This window comes from Lathyrus oleraceus, chromosome 6 (assembly GCF_024323335.1).
Source record: "Lathyrus oleraceus cultivar Zhongwan6 chromosome 6, CAAS_Psat_ZW6_1.0, whole genome shotgun sequence".
NCBI lineage: Eukaryota > Viridiplantae > Streptophyta > Magnoliopsida > Fabales > Fabaceae > Lathyrus > Lathyrus oleraceus.
In genome coordinates this window covers 68,289,890-68,308,669 of record NC_066584.1, presented here as the reverse complement: position 1 = coordinate 68,308,669, position 18,780 = coordinate 68,289,890, and positions in this window count along the sequence as shown.

Here is an 18,780-nt window from a genome sequence, read left to right as displayed (position 1 = left end):
TTTAAAAAAAAAGTTGATGAGTGGTGACTTTGATGTCCTTAATATTGGTTGCTTCAATTACAACCTTTTGAATATCTTTTATTTTGTAACTAATGATTTTAACTTATTTATGATGTCACACTTTAATGTTCTTATGCTAATCCTTTTACAAGTATAATATTCAATCATTAGTATTACTCTAATGTAACTTTGGTTTTTGCAAATATATTTATGATGAATTTTATCGTGCATTTAGACATTTGATGCTTAAAAGATAATGGTTATAAGTTAAATTATTTATTAAGAAAAAAAAGGTGACACATTAGTTATAATTACATAAAGAAGAAAAAAAGGGAAAAAGTTGGGTAACCCATTATCCAATTCAATCCAACCCACAAATTTGTGGGTTTATCCAGACCGACCCAATGATGTTGTGGGTGATTATTTTATCTCATCCAAACCGGTGTATCATGTATGGGTTGAGTCATGTTTTTTGCTAAATTCAATCCAAATCGACTCATGTACACCCTTATTAAATGGTTCAACATTTTTATTAAAATTTGAAGGAAAAGAAACACAATTGTATTTTCTAACTGACAAATATCACACTTAAAAGAATCAGCAGAATGTTGTAAGAATAAAGACAAAAAATAGACTTAATTATATAATATGGAGGATGTCTAAGACGCTTGTGCTGAAACCAAATGTGTGAGGCAGAAGATGAATACTCGGGTTGGATATATGAGGACAATACCTTTTTACCATCGGACTCTTTAGAAAAGTAATATAACCCTTCCTTTTATTTAGCAATTTCAATTGTCTCTCTATGGTGTGGTATGGTCCTAAAAAACAAAATGAGAAGTAAATAATATCACTTTACAATTCTGATCACGGGTAAGTTTGTGGATGAAAATTAAATTGTTGGAAATTGTATGAGCATGAAAGCCATCAACAACAATGATATAAGGAATACTTGACGGTGAAGTCTAAGAGGATAGTAATGTGGAATCAAATGTCATATGATTAATAACATTAGAGTCAAGAATCCAAACATTTTTAGGAATATTTCCATAAATAATAGAAGATTGTGAGTGCAAACTCTTATTAGTAATTGTTGAAGGTGTACCATAATATACAAATTTTTCATTGTCGAGACAACAAGCGTTAAATGAATAACCAAATAAAAAATAGTTCTAACAAAAAAAAACCTCAAACAAAGTATGTTGGAATTCAATTTTGACCATACAGACAAAACATGTAAGGTCGGGCAAGCAAACTAACGCTTGGATTTCCAAAACGGAGGTGACAACGGAGACGCGTGAGGGCGTATGCGGTGGTCGACAATGATTTTGATTTTGGGACTAACTGATCTAGGGGTGGGGGTCATAATACTATGGCCACTTGTGGGAAAACAATATCTAAGTGGGTCAAATGAGAATAAATAATGATAAATGTTAAACAGTGGCTAGAAACGGAACAAAAAGTGCCAAATAGTAATGATCCGAGAAAGGTTATTGAAAAAAGCAACAATAATCCGCAATAAAAAAGCAACAATAGTGGGAGCATGATCGTGTTCCTGGTATTATATGTAGATGACATATTACTCATTGAAAATGATATCCCTACCCTGCAACAAGTAAAGTCTTGGTTGGGGAAATGCTTTTCTATGAAGGACCTAGGTGAAGCAACCTATAAATTAGGAATCAGAATCTATAGAGATAGATCACAAAATGCTTGGCCTAAGTCAGAGTACATAGACAAAGTGCTGAGACGCTTTAATATGAATGGTTCCAATGGTTATATGTTTTGCTTAAATGGTGGCGCTGTGAGCTAGAAAAGTTCAAAGCAAGATACAATTGCTAATTCTACAACGAGGCCGAGTATATTGCTGCCTCAAGTGCAGCAAAGGAAGCTGTTTGGATCAAAAAGTTCATTAGTGAACTTGGCATAGTCCCTAGCATTGTGGATCCTATTGGTCTCTATTGTGATAACAATGGTGCTATCGCACAAGCTAAGGAGCCTAGATCTCACCAACGATCCAAACACATACTCAGGCGTTATCACCTCATTCGAGAGATAATAGATAGAGGAGATGTGAAAATATGTAGAGTACCTACACTTGACAATATTGTTGACTCACTAACAAAGCCTCTTGCGCAACAGAAGCATGATGGCCATACTAGATCAACGGGAATTAGGGGTATGCCTGATTGGCTCTAGTGCTAGTGGGAGATTGTTGGTGTAAGCCCTAGAGGCCAATACTTTTGGTACTTGTATCGAATTATTTATTAATAATAAAAGACTTTTTCTTTATTATGGTTGTTTAATAAAGTCCCTGGAATAGATAGTCCGTTTAATGTATCAAGTGTGACTTGATCATGAGAGCACATTAAACATAGGGACACTATTCTTAAAGTATCCGTAGTCGAGTTTTATTGTGAAGTGGGATAACATTAAAGCATTAAGACTATTATGTTTGTAGACTGATGATCACATCTCATGGATCATGGATAAAGAGTTATCAAGTCTTAAACATAAGTATGAATATTAAGAGTAATATTTATACCAGATTGACCCGCTATGAGAATACTATATAGAAAGTTATGCAAAGTGTCATAAGTTATTCTCATGGTGATAATGGTGTATACCACTCTTCGACCTGAAACCACTATGGATCCTAGATGTAGAGTCGAGTGCTTTATTGCTGATCCAACGTTGTCCGTAACTGGATAACCATAAAGACAGTTGATGGATACTCCACGAAGCATGCTGAGGGACATGAGTGACCTAGATGGAATTTTCCCATCCTGCGTAATAGGATAAATGTCTATGAGCCCAATATTGAACTCGACAAGGATGACACGGTCTATACCTTGTGTTCAATATAGACATAAGGGAAAAGGGGTAATTATACACATAATTATTATCACAGGAGGTTTTGTCAGATCACATAACATTTTCGTGACTTGGGTAGCAGTGATGTGTTGCTAGATACCGCTCACTATTTATTATGTTAAATGCGTGATTTAATATAATTGCCAACGTTGCGAAAACCTACAGGGTCACACACAAGGACGGATTGATGAGAAATAGAGTAACTAAGGAACACCGTAAGGTACAGTGGACGTAAGTGGGAGACGAAATATGGTAAGGTACCAAATACTTATGTGATTTTGGCATATTATGAGATATGGGCCAAAATACACTTAAGTGGGCTTTTTAGCTTGAAGCCCACACAAGTGGTTCTATAAATAGAACCCTTGGGTAGAAGCATTGTCACTTAGACTCAACTCAAGTGAAAACTTGGAATTTCGTTTCCCTCTCTCTCTCTCTCTCTCACTCAAAGCCTTCATTCGTACCAGCTAGCACTGAGATTGAAGGAACCCGCTCGTGTGGACTGAGTAGAGACGTTGTCATCGTTCAACGTTCGTGATCGCTCAGTGGATTTGTATCCAAGGTTTTGATCGTTACAAGAGATCTGCACCAAAGGTTTGAATCGCCACAAGAGGTAACGATTCTATCACTGATCATGCCCATTCGTAAGGATCACTAAATGGAGAAATTTTAAATTCCGCTGCGCCTTGGATGACAATTCTCCTTCAATTTTGTCACAATTTAATTGTGGTAAATCTGAGACCCTGAATGGTAGTCCAGCTTACGCTCCCTCAAAGATGGTCCTAGTTATGTCTTTAGAGAAAGATAAAGAAACCAGAGAGAGAGAGAGAGAGAGAGAGAGAGAGAGATTTAAGACTTTAAGGAGAAAAAGTGGTGATTTAGAAAAATGTTAAAGAGATACTAAGTGTTAAAAGAATTGGGATTCAACGACCTCGTTATGATAAAAACAACAATATTTAATTGTTAAACTTTTGGTGTAAGAGTGATGTCTCTTAGAATATTTTGAGAAGAGATTATAATTAAAAATATAGCAAAATATTATTCAAAACAAACATATACTCCATTCATCTCATAATAGGTGTCCTGTTTGAGATTTTCATATTTTTTAAGATAATGATTAATTATGTTGATTTCAATGATAAAACAAATATCATTTACTAAAATAACCTTATTAATAATAGACAGTGGAGTAATTATATGATTTAAAATAAAATAAATAAGGATAAGTTAGTGGAAAGAAATAATAAATATCACATTAGTATTCTAAAGGGATAAATAATTTAAGACAAATAAAAATAGGAGAAAAGACACCTATTATGATTTTGGAAATGCATCTCCGAACGCACCTTGTGCCTCACTGAAACACGATCCAAGCAAGTCTAACCCTATATTTTTTTTCCAAAATTTATTTAGGAGATGCATCTCGGGCCTCACCCTATCATTTTATTCCTAATTTAACAACTCAGTGACTTTTTCGGAAGTACATTTATGGACTTATGAAGCAAGAATTAAAAAACCTGCCACCTTTGCATGTCAGTCAATTCCGGATGTGCATTTTCGAAACTGTCAACGTGATTTTTATTAAAACATAATCCTACATGATCAAACATCATTACCAATATTTTCTCCAAACCCTTACAAAAAATTATTCTATTCTCAATCAAGATTTCCACTCAAAAACTTCAGTCTTGTGTTTCATCAATCAGAGGAGAAAAAGAAGTTGAAATTCAAGGTAAAGATCATTTATTCCATTCCTTATTGCTCATATTAATCTTGTTTTTTATCTGTAAAAGTTAGGTTGCGTTTGAAAATGAATTTTCGGATTCTGTATGAATTCTTACTGAAGTGCATTTTCAGAATCATTCAGTGTTCATTTCAGGTTGTTTTTGAATATTCTATGTTATTGTTTGCATTAAATATGGTGTACCCTGATGTTTTCTTGAAACCTATTGTGTCTACGGATGCCTAACATGTTGATGTGAAAGAGGTAGATGTTGAGAACCAATTTACAAATGGATAAGATTTTGAGTTTCGTGATCATATGCTTCAATGGATTCGCACGGAGGCATCCAAATTAGGGTTTGATGTTATAATCGAAAGGTCCGATAATGGTTCATATGGAAAAGTTGCATTTGTGACAGTGATATGCGAAAGAATTAGGAAGTATAAAACTCCTCTCCTAAAGTTCAAACTAGATGACACCGATTTGAGAAAATGTGAGTGTCCCTTTAAGTTATGTGGTTATATTTTTCCAAATAAAAAATGGAGATATAATGTAATTTGTGGTTTACATAACCATGACACGTGTGACAATTTATCCGGGCATCCAATTGCATGTTGCCTTATCTTGGAAGAGACATAAATCATTTCGGACATGATATTGAATATGGTGCAACCCAAAAACATACTTGCAACTTTGAAACATAAAAGACCAAAAAATATCTCAAATATCAAACAAGTATACAATACTCGTGTCCTTAACAACAAGGCGTTAAGGGAGATACAACTGAAATGCAACAACTGTTGAAACTTCTAGATGATAACAATTATGTATCTAGGTATTGAGCATGCGAGAATTGGCTAATCGTTCGCGATATATTTTGGACTCATCCTGATTCCATAAAGTTGTTCGACACGTTTCCTATTGTACCATCATTTATTTAACATATAAGACAAACAAGTACAAGCTTCCACTATTGGAAATTGTTGGTGTTACCTCTACCGAAAAGACTTATTCTGTCGGATTTGCATTTTTGGAGAGCGAAAAAGAGGAAAATGTAACTTGGGCCTTAGAAGTGCGTCAAACAATGTTGAAGGACAAAGAAGACACACTCAAAATCATTGTCACTGACTGTGATACCACATTGATGAATTTGGTTGCAAAGTTCTTTCCTACTTTATACACATTACTTTGTAGATATCACATCACAAAGAATGTGAGAAGTTAAGTTAAACCCGTGGTTGGGACAAAAAAAATTAAGGGTGAAGACGGAAAAAATGGTCAAAGCTAGCGTGATAGTGGAAAGAATAATTGATGCATGGAATGTGATAATAAATTCTTCTATGAAATAATTATATACCGATGCTTTTATACATTTCAAGAATGTGTGTGAGAAATATCCAGATTTGTTGAAATATGTTGAAAGTACAATTCTGGACCAGGTGAAGGAAAAAATTGTCTGTGCTTGAACCGATCAGGTTAGACACATTAGAAATACAACAACTAACCGAGTTGAGTCTACCCATGCTACACTGAAGAATTGGTTGGAAAATAGTAAGAGTGATTTGTGTAGAGATTGAGACTATGTGAACCAAATGATCCAAAATTAGCATAATGAGATACAAACATCATTTGGTCGCAACATCACAGTGTTGGAACACAAGTTCAAAGACAACAATCTATATTTTCAGTTGGTCGACAACATATCATGAGCAGGATTGAATTTTATTTTCACGAAGCTAAACGAGCGAATAATGTAGGTTCCGATAGCTCAAAGTGTGGTTGCACACTTAGAAAAACGTATGGTCTCCCATGTGATTATATAATTTTAAAAAATGTGAAACATGATAACCCAATATGAATGGATGGGATTTTCACTCATTAGAAAATGCCCAGGTTTGGTGATGATGGTGTGATGAAGGGAGATAAATCGAATATCTCTATCTTAACCGAATGTGAAGTGATACAAGAGAGATTTTTGAAAGTCGGTGACAATATGAAACTCCACATCAAAGAGAAATTATGGAAGATTACTTATCCAAAAAACATTGATTTGAAATCACCATCTCAATCGATAAAAAACAAAAGGTGCTCCTAAGAAGGCCAAACCAACACCGAGTGACAATTCAACAATGCAATATCCTTCCTATTTTGAACATGTTGCCAAATTTTTTATGGATTCTCCAACTCCAAAATCTCAAAAGAGCATTTTCAAAAGAGCTCGCATCAGAAAACCTCATGATTCACCGCCTTTACCAAAAATCCAATTCACCGACGAGATGCTGGTTTTTATGCACAAATACATTGAATGAATCATAAATATTGAGGGTGACGGTAACTGCGGTTTTCGATTTGTTTCTGCTTTGCTCAGTTAAGGAGAGAAGAATCATCCATTTGTATGCATTTAACTTATCAAAGAGTTGAAGGCCCATAAATAATCATACACACGACTATATGAAAAAAAGAAGAAAATTTTGATTCAATTCATGAATCTCTTGTTCCTTACATTAGTGGATCGTCACCGGATGAAAAATGGATGTGCTTCCCTAAAATGCGTCATCTTATAGCAAGTGCATATGAAAGAGTGTGTATTGATCTGACAAGACATTGTTTTCAGAAACATTTTTTCCGCTACACACTGCACCACCTTAAAATCCAAATGATCATATTATGTGTATTGGATGGATTTCAAAAACGCGACACTTTATTCAAATTTATTTGAAACCGGGATGCCCTATACCATTGACACCAATAGAGTGGATAATTCGTTCAACAAGGGAAGCTGAGACGTGGCCGAATCATTTTTTGGAAAGGATGAAAGAGTTCACCAAGTTGAGAAAGATTGAAAGAGAAATGAATAAACAAAAGTCAAAGGCCGTACCACCCATAGATAAAGATTTATACGGTGACACATATTTTGATTCATTTTAGTTTTTATTCAACGATGTATTTATGTGGTTATACATGTTTTGTATGTAATATTCCATTAATATTAATGATGCCAAATATAGACATATTCAAAATTTTCAATACATGTTTAAGTATCATAATATTTCTCTAATTTTCATTTCAAAATAGGTTTTGTTTCTCAATGTTTATGAAATTGATTTTGTTAGGAGGTCCAAAAATGAATCTCTAGAATATGGTACCGAAAATGTATCTCCATAATGTTCCCTAGTATAAGATAGAATTTGTAAGGTCCATATTGACCTAGAACTTATACAAAAATGTGGCTCTCGTCTCATTTTTTTTACCAAATCGCATTACACCAGAATGGACATCAAATGACATGTCGCATATGTCCACTTCAACGATGCAAAACACTCAATTGAATTTAAGTTCAATGAGTACATCCCTCATGCATATATGAAATTCATACTAGAAAATATCCTACAATACTCCGACAATCAATTTTTTTGAAGCTCGAGTACCGTTCACCCTCATTTGACAATGAAAGGAAGATTCAGTTCAACAACTTTAAGTTGAAGACAAGTGAAAATTTAATGGTTATGTGGAATACTTTTCTGTTACGAAACAAAATGTCTGATCGAGTTGGATGTGTTGATTGTGAGATTGATCGAAGATATTATAAAGATGTTAAAGTGTCCAACTGGATTTTGAAATGTAATGTTCAATTTATGTTAACGATTACTTATATAATGTTTCAGTTTTTATATTATCAATGTAAATTTATCTTCAATCTGCATCTTTTCAATTATGTGTTTGTTTATGGTTCATTATGTTCCAAAAATACACCTATGCAAGGTTTACAAAGATGCATTTCCATATTCAATTTAGTCAAATATTTAGGGCATGACTAAAAAAAGGGATATGTGTGTGTTTGGAGTGTGTTCGGAGATGCATCTTCGAATTCTAGAGATATTTTTAATGTTTCACGAATATGTGGTAGCAATCTTTAGGGCACCTTAAGCAATTCCCTTAAAGAAAATCCAACGTGGCAACACCATGTCGCATAATTTGAGACAAATGTAAAATCCATGTTCTTTCTACAAAGGTGTTTTTCAAGTTCGCCACGTATAAAAGAGAACTAATTAGATATTAACCCATTTTTATAGAGTTCTAAGCGGCATAAGAATCACTTTTTTTTATTAAAAGGAAATAACTGTTAATATTACTTGGTTCACCCTTAACATATATTTTAGATACTTCTTATCACACATAGTCTTTTTTTGGTACATTGGGAAGAGAAAAAGAAAAAAAAACAGGAAATTATCTAGGAAATAAAGTTCCACTAGCATCATCTAGCAGGAGAATGATGATTCCTATAGGAGGATATGCAAAAGACTGATATATCACATCATTATCAGCTCCATGTTTTGCTAGGTAGTCACCACAAGCATTCCCCTCCATAAGAGTATGGAATATTTGAACTTGTCATTTCCTAGAGAGAAAATATTTAATATTGTGAGTAATCACGACATAGTGATGCTAAGCATTAACAGGCTCTCAGGTACGCTTGATAGTAGAGTTGGAGTCAGAATAACATATTAGGTCTTTTATGCCAGGTTCCCAGGCCATACACAACCCATGATATAATGCCATTAGCTCAACATGAATGACGTAGGAATAACCAATATTAACTACAAAATCATGAACCCAAGCACCATTAGCATTTCGAATCAATCCACCAAAACCCAATATGGCGGAATTACTGAGACTACTGCCATCAACATTTAAAATCATATTACTACCTTTGTGTGTACTCCACGCGATCGTTCTCGTTGAATGATACATATTATGCTTGAGAAAACATTTATCTAACAGATTAACATAATTCATTACGACGAGTTTCAAAGTATATGAAAACACCCTTTCATTCGCAAGACACAATTTGTTCCTAGCACACCACAACCACCAACAAGCAACAAAAAATATAGAGCCAACATTGATTCTATTTTTAATCCAATCAAATAAACTATCCCATTGGAAGAATAATGGGTCCAATAAGCCAATATATTTCCAAAAGCGAGTAGCAAATTCACTGTCTCTCAAGCAGTGTCGAGTCGTATCAGCATCCTGATTGCATCTATGACAAAGATTCATCTGGAGCATTCCACGATGACACACCATTGATCTCGTAGGAAGGTACTTATGTATATCCATCCAAATGAATAATTTAACCTTCTCAGAAGCATGAATATGTCACACCCACTTCCAAGAGTTATGGTCTATTGTATTCAGAACAAACTCAAGTTTGTTGAGCCATTTATAACCATCTCGAGCAGTATAGATATCATCTAAATTTCCTTTCCAAGTTAACTGATCAAAAATCAAGGAATTCAAACAAATGGGAAGCGCTTTCAGGCGGTCACAAACAATTGGAGGAATATTAGTATATAATAAATTGACGTTCCAATTTCCATCTAATTAAACGTCATTCACTCGCATTTCTAGATCATGGATATCCGTATATAGAACCTGCTCTGCTAATTTCCCTATCCTAGACCAATTGGAAAACTAGAAAGAGGAGTTCCCATTCCTCAATCTAAATTCAAATCCATCTTTAAAAGCTAAGAGAGCTTTCATAATTGCATTCCAAGTAACTGATCCCAGTTTCTTTTTCATATTAAGGAACTTTTCTGTTAGACGAGGGAAACGATCTAGAAGGGGGGTGGGTGGGTGGGTGGGTGAATAGATCGCTAAACAAAAATTTTGATTTGAAAAATATTTTTATTATGGCAAGCATAAGAGAATCTGAACCGAGTCTTATCTATCCGAATCATTTTTGGTAGAATCAGATTGCGTACAAACCGTAGTATAAGGTATGTTAAAGATGAGAAAAGCAAACCATTAAGTTCAATGTAATTTGTTTGAATATAAACCACACTAAGATAAACGATTTCTAATGAAATGTAAAATTAAACTTGACTAAGGAATTTTATCGAACACTTAGTGTGCAATCAAATTATTAAACACTTGGTGTGCAATACACCAAGCTTAATTCTCTTTGTGTTGAAGGTGTGACAAATCAATTGCAATTGTTTAGATTGCAATGGTTTCAGAAAAATAGTTTAAGACACCTCAACACAACCAAAGTTTTCAGCAAATCAAATTACACACTAAGTGTTATCAAAAATGTAAATATATATATATATATATATATATATATATATATATATATATATATATATATATATATATATATATATTGTAATTAACCTTTGCAATATCACTTTACAAGAGAATTATTAGAAATTCAAATCCCCAAACCCTATGTTTTATGTTGATCCTAGCTCCTTATCTTACCTTAATCTTAGATAGATCAAATCACACAAGATCTCCAATTTGATCCTCCAATTACCACTACTCCTTTGACCGAACCACCATTCTTCAAAGCTTTCACTCGGCTGAATCCAAGTTGCAAAATCTTTCCCTAAGCCTTTCAATTGATCCTTTGGTTACCACTACTCCTTTGCAAGAACCGTCGTTCTTCAAAGCTTTCACTTACCTGAATCCAAGTTCCAAAGACTTATGCAAAAACCTCCAAATCAACCCTTGATCTTAGAGTAAAACCCCTAAAGGTTTTATCAATGAAACCCCCAAAGAAAAACTCAACCCAATTTGATTACACCAACCTAAATTGGACCTTATCAATCTTTTCTTGATGACAAACAACAAAAATGATTATGTGTAGTTGTTGAATGCATGCAAAGAAAGGTTGGAAATGATGAGAAATCTTTGTATCTTTCAGGTTTTAATATGAGAAATGATGCATGAATCATATTTATATGTATGTGTGTGTTGAAAGAAAACAAGTAAAATATATTTTTAGCCAAATGAAAATATAGAAAGTTGAAACATAATGTATTGACTCAAATCTGGAATGAGTCAATACATAAGCTGAATGATTCAATACTAGCCATGAAGGAGTTGATACATTGAAGGAAGTACCCAATTTGTTTAAAAAATGTTTCAGAAAGAGTCGACTCCAAACACTGGGGATACAACTCATTTGATGAATATATCGACCCATCCCTTTAATGTATCGATACATTGAAGGAAATGGTGTTTGTTTAAAAAGATCTTACAGATGGAGTCGACTTCAACCATGAATGAGTCGACCCATTCGCAAGATGTATCGACTCATCTTTCCTATGTATCGATACATTAGAGGTAAACTCAAGTCTTTTGAAAACTAACTCAATATGTATCGATACCTACCAAAGATGCATCCACCCATGCATAACTTTTTATGAAAAAAAATCATATTTTTAGCTTCTGATGGCTTACGTAATCTAATTTTACATGTCCTATGATGATGACGCACATCTAGACAAAGACTATAAGGTCCAACATACACAAAGAGCTAAGCTACCAAGTTTTGACATCATTCAAAACATATTTAAGAGCTTATTGCACTCACATACTCCCCCTTTTTATGATAGAAAAATATAGTAGGCACTCTTGATGTCTTTGGCAAAGCTCCCCCTGAATATGTGCTACATAAACCTTGTGCTTATCCCCCTTTGACAACATCAAAAATAGAAATGCAAAGATAGAAAATGTGAGAAGAATCATGTAAATTAAACAACAACATATAACTCACTCAGAGGCATTACAAAGATTAAACAAATCAATTATAACATGCACTCACATAGAATTACGTCAAATTGAAAATAAAGCCTACACATAATTAAACAACCGAATATATCAAAAGAAATGATATCCATTACATAATTGTCATAAAGGGTTGCAATAACATAACACAACAATGAAAAACTAGGTCTACAATACTAAAGAAATTAAAATAGAAACGCATGCATAAAAAAACTAGGTCCACAATGATGCCTAATAATGACCATGTCCATGACCTCGACCTCTACCTCTACCACGGAGCCAAGCAACGACATGCTCACCATCCAACACCTCACATATCTCTCAGTAAAACTGAAGATAATGATCACTATTGTCATTTTACTCACGAATAATTTGACTGATGCCAACTTGAGTTGCAACATGGTTTTAAGCCATGTTGTGAAGAATCTCATTGAATTTCTCTGTAGCATATGAGGCAAAGCTATGAAAAGTTTCATCCTAGGCAGTTAGAGGATCATGAATAACTATGAAACGTTCCTCTTGAGAGGTGATGGTGTAGCGGGAAATTCATGATCATCAAGCTATTGACAAGCTAGAGATCAATTAACAAGAGTCGCCACCGCGCTTTTATTGTTTCCAAGGGAAAAGGGAAAAAGTACGAACAAAACCCAAAAATAAGAAGTTTTCAAATAAAAACTAATAAAAGTCAGAGATCACAGGTAAGGGGGTTGGTTACACAGAGGGAAGGTGTTAGCACCCAAAGTGTCCTAGGTACTCCTAGGGAGCCCTTTTTGTGTGCATATGTATTTTGTACAAAGTGATGTTTATAGATAAATAGAATTGGGGGATGAGAAAAGAATTCATTAATTATATTTTTATGTTTGACAAAACCTTCGGTCTTGTGCCTACGTACCAACATAAAAATGAGGGATCAAAAGCTCGTAGTTCGTGATACAAATTTCAAAGGGGATGCATTAATTTTAACAAAATTTAAGTTTGAAAGGCACAAAGGCCTAAAATGGTTTGAATGAGTTAGTTCTTTTTGGCTTTTTTGAAGCTTAAATCAAGTATGGTTTAGTTTATTTACAAGTTTGATTTAAGAAAAAAAGTTTGAAAAGACAATGGCATAAGGCCAAAGTTTCTATCTTTTTGCAAAGTGGTCAAAGTTTAGAACAAAAGTAGTTCACTCAAAGAAGATTTTCAAAATGGAGGGAGATATTTTGAAAAAAAAGAAATGGGGAGAAGATGAAGAGACTACCCTATGCACAACATTTAAAAGTTTAGAGTTGAAAAGATCTGACCAAATGGGTAGCAATCCAATAGACAAAAATGTCAATAGAAACCCAGAGTTCCCTTGGAATTTTAGAATCAAACAACACACAAACGCACAATTATATTATCTTGAAGAGCAAGGCATCAAATAAAGATGACCTCATCTAAGCTTATACATTCCATGATCTCTTTCAAAAAATAGCCTATATAACAAACGAATTCCACAAGTCACAGGTTCAAGATAACAACTTCACAATGATCATGTTGTAGATGAATCCTAGAGAGGTCTTCAAAGATGTATCAGATGAATTTCAAATTGCAAGCACTTGGTTCTTCAACAAGTTGGCATTGGTCAAGTCCACTAGCATAAGAAGGTTGCCTAGATTCTAAGTCCATTTGTCCAAGATCAAGCCAACAGTCCACTCAAAAGTTTTTTAGGGTTTTTATGATTATTATGTACATTAATGGTCAAAGACCACAAAAAAAAAATAAAGTAACACAAACAAAATATATTACACAAACAAAATATATCACACAATATGGTCCAAATGGACAAAGTGAAAATTACATTAACATAAATAATTCGAATGATATGTACAATGGCAAATGAAATAAAATGCAAAAGCGTAAATTGCATTAAAGTAAAAGCTTGAAATTAAAAGTCAATAGTTAGTAGGTTAGAGGTTAGTTTTGTTTTGCTTTTGCTTTTCAAGACATTCTTTGGAGAACACTCAACCCACTTATCACAAGCATGGATCCTTGAACTAAAACATCTTCCAAAGGAAGGAAAGAAGGCCAAGTTTCCACACAATACCATGAAAGAGGGGAGTCTTACAATCTCACTAACTAGAATGCTTATGCCTTTTATGTCAAAAATTTAGCGCTATGTTAAGCAATCGTAATTGGACTTATGTAGAAGTCACAACTATTTGAGGTCGAGCAATAGAATTTTGGTGTTAATGCATGTTAGAGACATAGTATAATGGACTATGCTCTTGAAACATACCACACACAAAAAAGAATATGCAAAAAGTGTGGCCTAATCTCATCCACACTCATGTCAATTTTTCAATCAACTAGCATTAGGACTTTGAGATGTCATAGGCCAAATGAAATGAATGAATTAAGAAGAGGAATGAGATGAAGTGGGAAGGGGATGAATGAGATCACAAATTGGTCAAAGGAGGACTTTTACCAAATTAATATCATTCATTCATTTTGGAAGATGGAATCTACATTCCATCAATCCCCTAAATCCAATGATATTAATTTGACAAAGTCAAATCAACCTTGACCAAAGCCCAACAACAATAAGCAAACTTAATCAAGTCAATACAAATGATCAACAAAGTTTAATTGGCATTTATTCAATTAAAAATAATAAAATAGTGCATTTAAATCAAATATGTTTTGTCCAATTCCTAAAATCTCATCAAAACACCAAAGAAATGGCCATGAGATTTATCATAGGTTAAACAAGGTCAAAGGACCTTGGAGAAAAAAATTCATAATTTTTGGACATTTAAAAATATTTTTAAACAATTAAAAACAAATGCAAAATCAATTAATTCATGAAAAATATTAATAATGAACCAAAAAATAATTTTAATTCAGAATATGAAAGAGAAAAATATTTGAATTTTTTTGGTGAAAGTCCCATATTTTTTGGTTCAATATTGAATTTAATATGAATTATTGAAGAAAATGCAATTAAAATAAAAATTCAGAAAATCTAAATTACGTGGACCATCAGATCTCCCTCATTAATTGAGGTGGCATATCAGATGGTCCTTAGCGCGCTATCCACCATGGACCTTAGTCAGCGCGTGGCAAATATGGTATTCAAAACCAACGCTCAGGATTAGAACAAAACACATGGATCCTGTGGTTCAGATGCTAGCCAACTCATCGCCGGAGCCAAAGCTCCGGTCATCTTCTCCAGTGGACCTCACCGAACTGGTCCACCATGAACCATCACCATAATGAAAAACAAGGACATGATCTTGAAGAAAAAATGGCACTGAGCTCGAATCTGACCTCCATTCACTCCAATTCCAAGTATATTAAGAGATACATGGAATTGAAATTTGAGGTACATGAACTGAGTTGCTTCGATTTGACCTCAAAGCAACTCAATCTTCTTGCCTATATTCGTAGGACTTCAGATAACCAAAGAATCAATAGAATTGAGCAAGAGTTTGAGAGAATCGAAGAGTTTAAAATTTCTGGAAAATACCTTCAATGAAGGTCTAAATTCAGTTGATCTTGATCTTGCTTGTGCTTGGACTCACTCCACTTGCTTGTAGGAGAAGCATTGAATGGTTAAAAAGCTATGGATTCCTGGAGAATTGAATTCCAAAATAGTGGAGATTCAAGTTCAAATTCAAGAGAATTTTTCAGGTTTATCCTTTGAGAATTGAGGGTTTGAAATGGGGGGTCAAAGCTGGCGTGATTGTGTGTGTATTTCTGAGCAATTGAAGCTCTATTTATAGCTGAAATGGTTGATAATTGCACACTCTCATTGACTTTCCAATTTTGGTAAATGGTGATGTAATGGTACATGGGCTCGCCAAGCCCCATGAAATGATTGCTAGAGGTCCAAAAATGAACATCAGATGCTCTGAAGTAAGCTTGGATTGCAAGGCAAATGTACATTGATGTTTGAAGTTTGATCCATGCCAAGTGATATCACCCTGTTTAAGCCATGCGCATCATATGCATTTCTTGTCCAAAATGAATGAATTTGAGCTCTTTGGAAATGTGAGATCAAGAGGAACAACTTTCATGTTCAACATTTTTTTATTTGGAGCTTGGAACTTGGAGAAATTTGAGGTGGAAGTTTGGAATTTTTTGACATATCAAAATATTTCTAAGTGTCAAGCCATATGTCTCAATATTCCACCTTGCTTAACTTTTTATAGGAGATTCAAATGAAAAAAATGTCTTCATAAAAGTTGTAGATCTCTCAAAGACATTCAAAATGGTCACCCGTTTCATGTCATTTGGATTTGAAATAATAGAGTTATGCATTTTTGAATTTTGGAAAAATCACTTGATCAATGGTATATGTCAAAAGTGACCTATAATGTAGCCTCATATCATATGCTCAAAAAAGTTGAATTATCTCCCACTCCAAGCATCAAAGTTTAATTAGACACATTTAATTTTATTGTGCAACTTGGAAATATTTCATCTCATAAAAATTGAGCAAGTTATGGCCTTGGGAAGTTGACTTTCAAATTAGGGTTTATACAAAATGACCTATAATGTTTCAACATAGAAAATGATTTTCCAAGCAAAACTAGATCTAGGTATCAACATGAAAGTTGTTTGTAATGTCATTTAGAGGAAGTTTTCTCTTGTAAGCATTTTCATATGGTGAAAATTGTAGAAGATATGGTCTAGGGAGACCCAGTTTTGATGAGATGAATTCATCTGGCAACCACCATTAACCATCTTGCTAATTTCCAATTTTATTGACTTTCTTGGCTCATGGCAGATCATATATGCATAAGATTATGAATTTTAAAGTGTCCCTTGAGAAATTTGATCAATTGGTAAGATAGCTTGTTGGAGAAGTTACTCAAGATACCCAGTCAAACTAGGGTTTCCAAGGCAAATCACCCTCAAATTCTTGAAGAAAACATGATCAATATAACATATAGATATCATTGGGACTCATATATATTGTTCATAACCATTCTTGAATCAATTATTGGTTGTGCTCTTTGTTCACGAGGATCTCAAACCCTAGATGTGAACTTGATGAATCAAATAAGATCAATGCCCTACCTACAAAAGAGTTAGGTAAACACAAAGACATATTTTTGGTATTTTAGTTATTAAAATGATAATATACAAGTATGATATAATCACAAAGTGCTTGGTGATCTCTCCCAAAACAAACCCAATGAAAGAGGGGTAAGGAGGCTGCCACTGCATGATCCCAATGCTAATGCTTATGATGTAATTGCATGAGAGATCTTAGGGTCAAAATTGGGGTCTTACAGCTGCCCCTATTTAAGGGCATTCTAACTGAGGAGGTGAAAGTTAAAATCTTTGGCTCGACTCAGTAGAATGGGCTTAAATAACAACATATAGAAACAAATTTTGGTTCCTAAGAGACCTCATGATGCATATGGCGTGAATGCAAAAGCTAATGCTCTATGGGGAAATATTGCCACAAAGGAAAAAGAAATCAGAGAGATCGAAAATCCACAAGAGCATAATGCATTCCATAAGGAAAACTCGCTGGGGAGACAAAGACTCTAGGGAAAAAGGAGTTATGCGTAGGCCAGGCTACGACTTAAAACTACTGGGGGACTAGAGGAATTCCACACAAACATGGAAGGACTCAACCAGGGAAATAACAACATCTGTAGGGAACATGAGTAAGTCAGGATAAAACTGAAGTACTCGACTCATGCAGGGGAACAACGATTTCACTAAGGAAATGCTCACTCAACTCAACTGGGGAAGAAATAAACTTTAACACAGGAGGAGCAGAAATCTATTATCTACTACCCGTTACTGGGTAAGGAGATAATAAAGACCTGACAGAGAGAACAACCGTCATCAGTTAGGATGAACATATCAAGGATGACTCGCTGAGGACCGCCAGGAAAGAAAATTCATTACCGGTTACTGGGTAAGAATAACCTTGATGGGGAAAACTGTAGAAAATAAGATTTACAACTACCAGTTACTGGGCAGAAGACCAAAGATGAGAGTATCCATCATCAGTTAGGATGAACATATCAAGGATAAACTCGACAGGGAAGAAAATCCGTCACCGGTTAAAGTGAACATATCAAGGATAGACTTGCCTGGGAAATGCCAAGGAGGATATCCGTCATCAGTTAGGATGAACATATCAAGGATATACTAACCGAACAAAAAAAGAGGGAATTACATCTATCGAAATTTGGATAGAAAACCGTCGGAGAGAGAATCTGTCACCGGTTAGGATGAACATATCAAGGATTAACTCTGCGAGGGGACAAAGTAGGATTTACAACTACCGGTTACTGGGTAGAAGATCAAACAAAGAGAAAATCCGTCACCGGTTAAGATGAACATATCAAGGATAGACTCTGAAAAGGGGAGCAAAAATAGGGATTACATCTATCAGTTATTGGATAGAATACCAAAGAAAAGAAAATTCGTCACCGGTTAAAGTGAACATATCAATGATTAACTCTCTGAGGAACAAAATAGGGATTACAACTACCTTTTTACTGGGTAGAATACCAAAGATTAGAATATCCGTCACTGGTTAAAATGAACATATCAAGGATAGACTCCTACGGGGGAAAGAAAGATATTCGTCATCGATTAGGATGACCATATCAAGGATA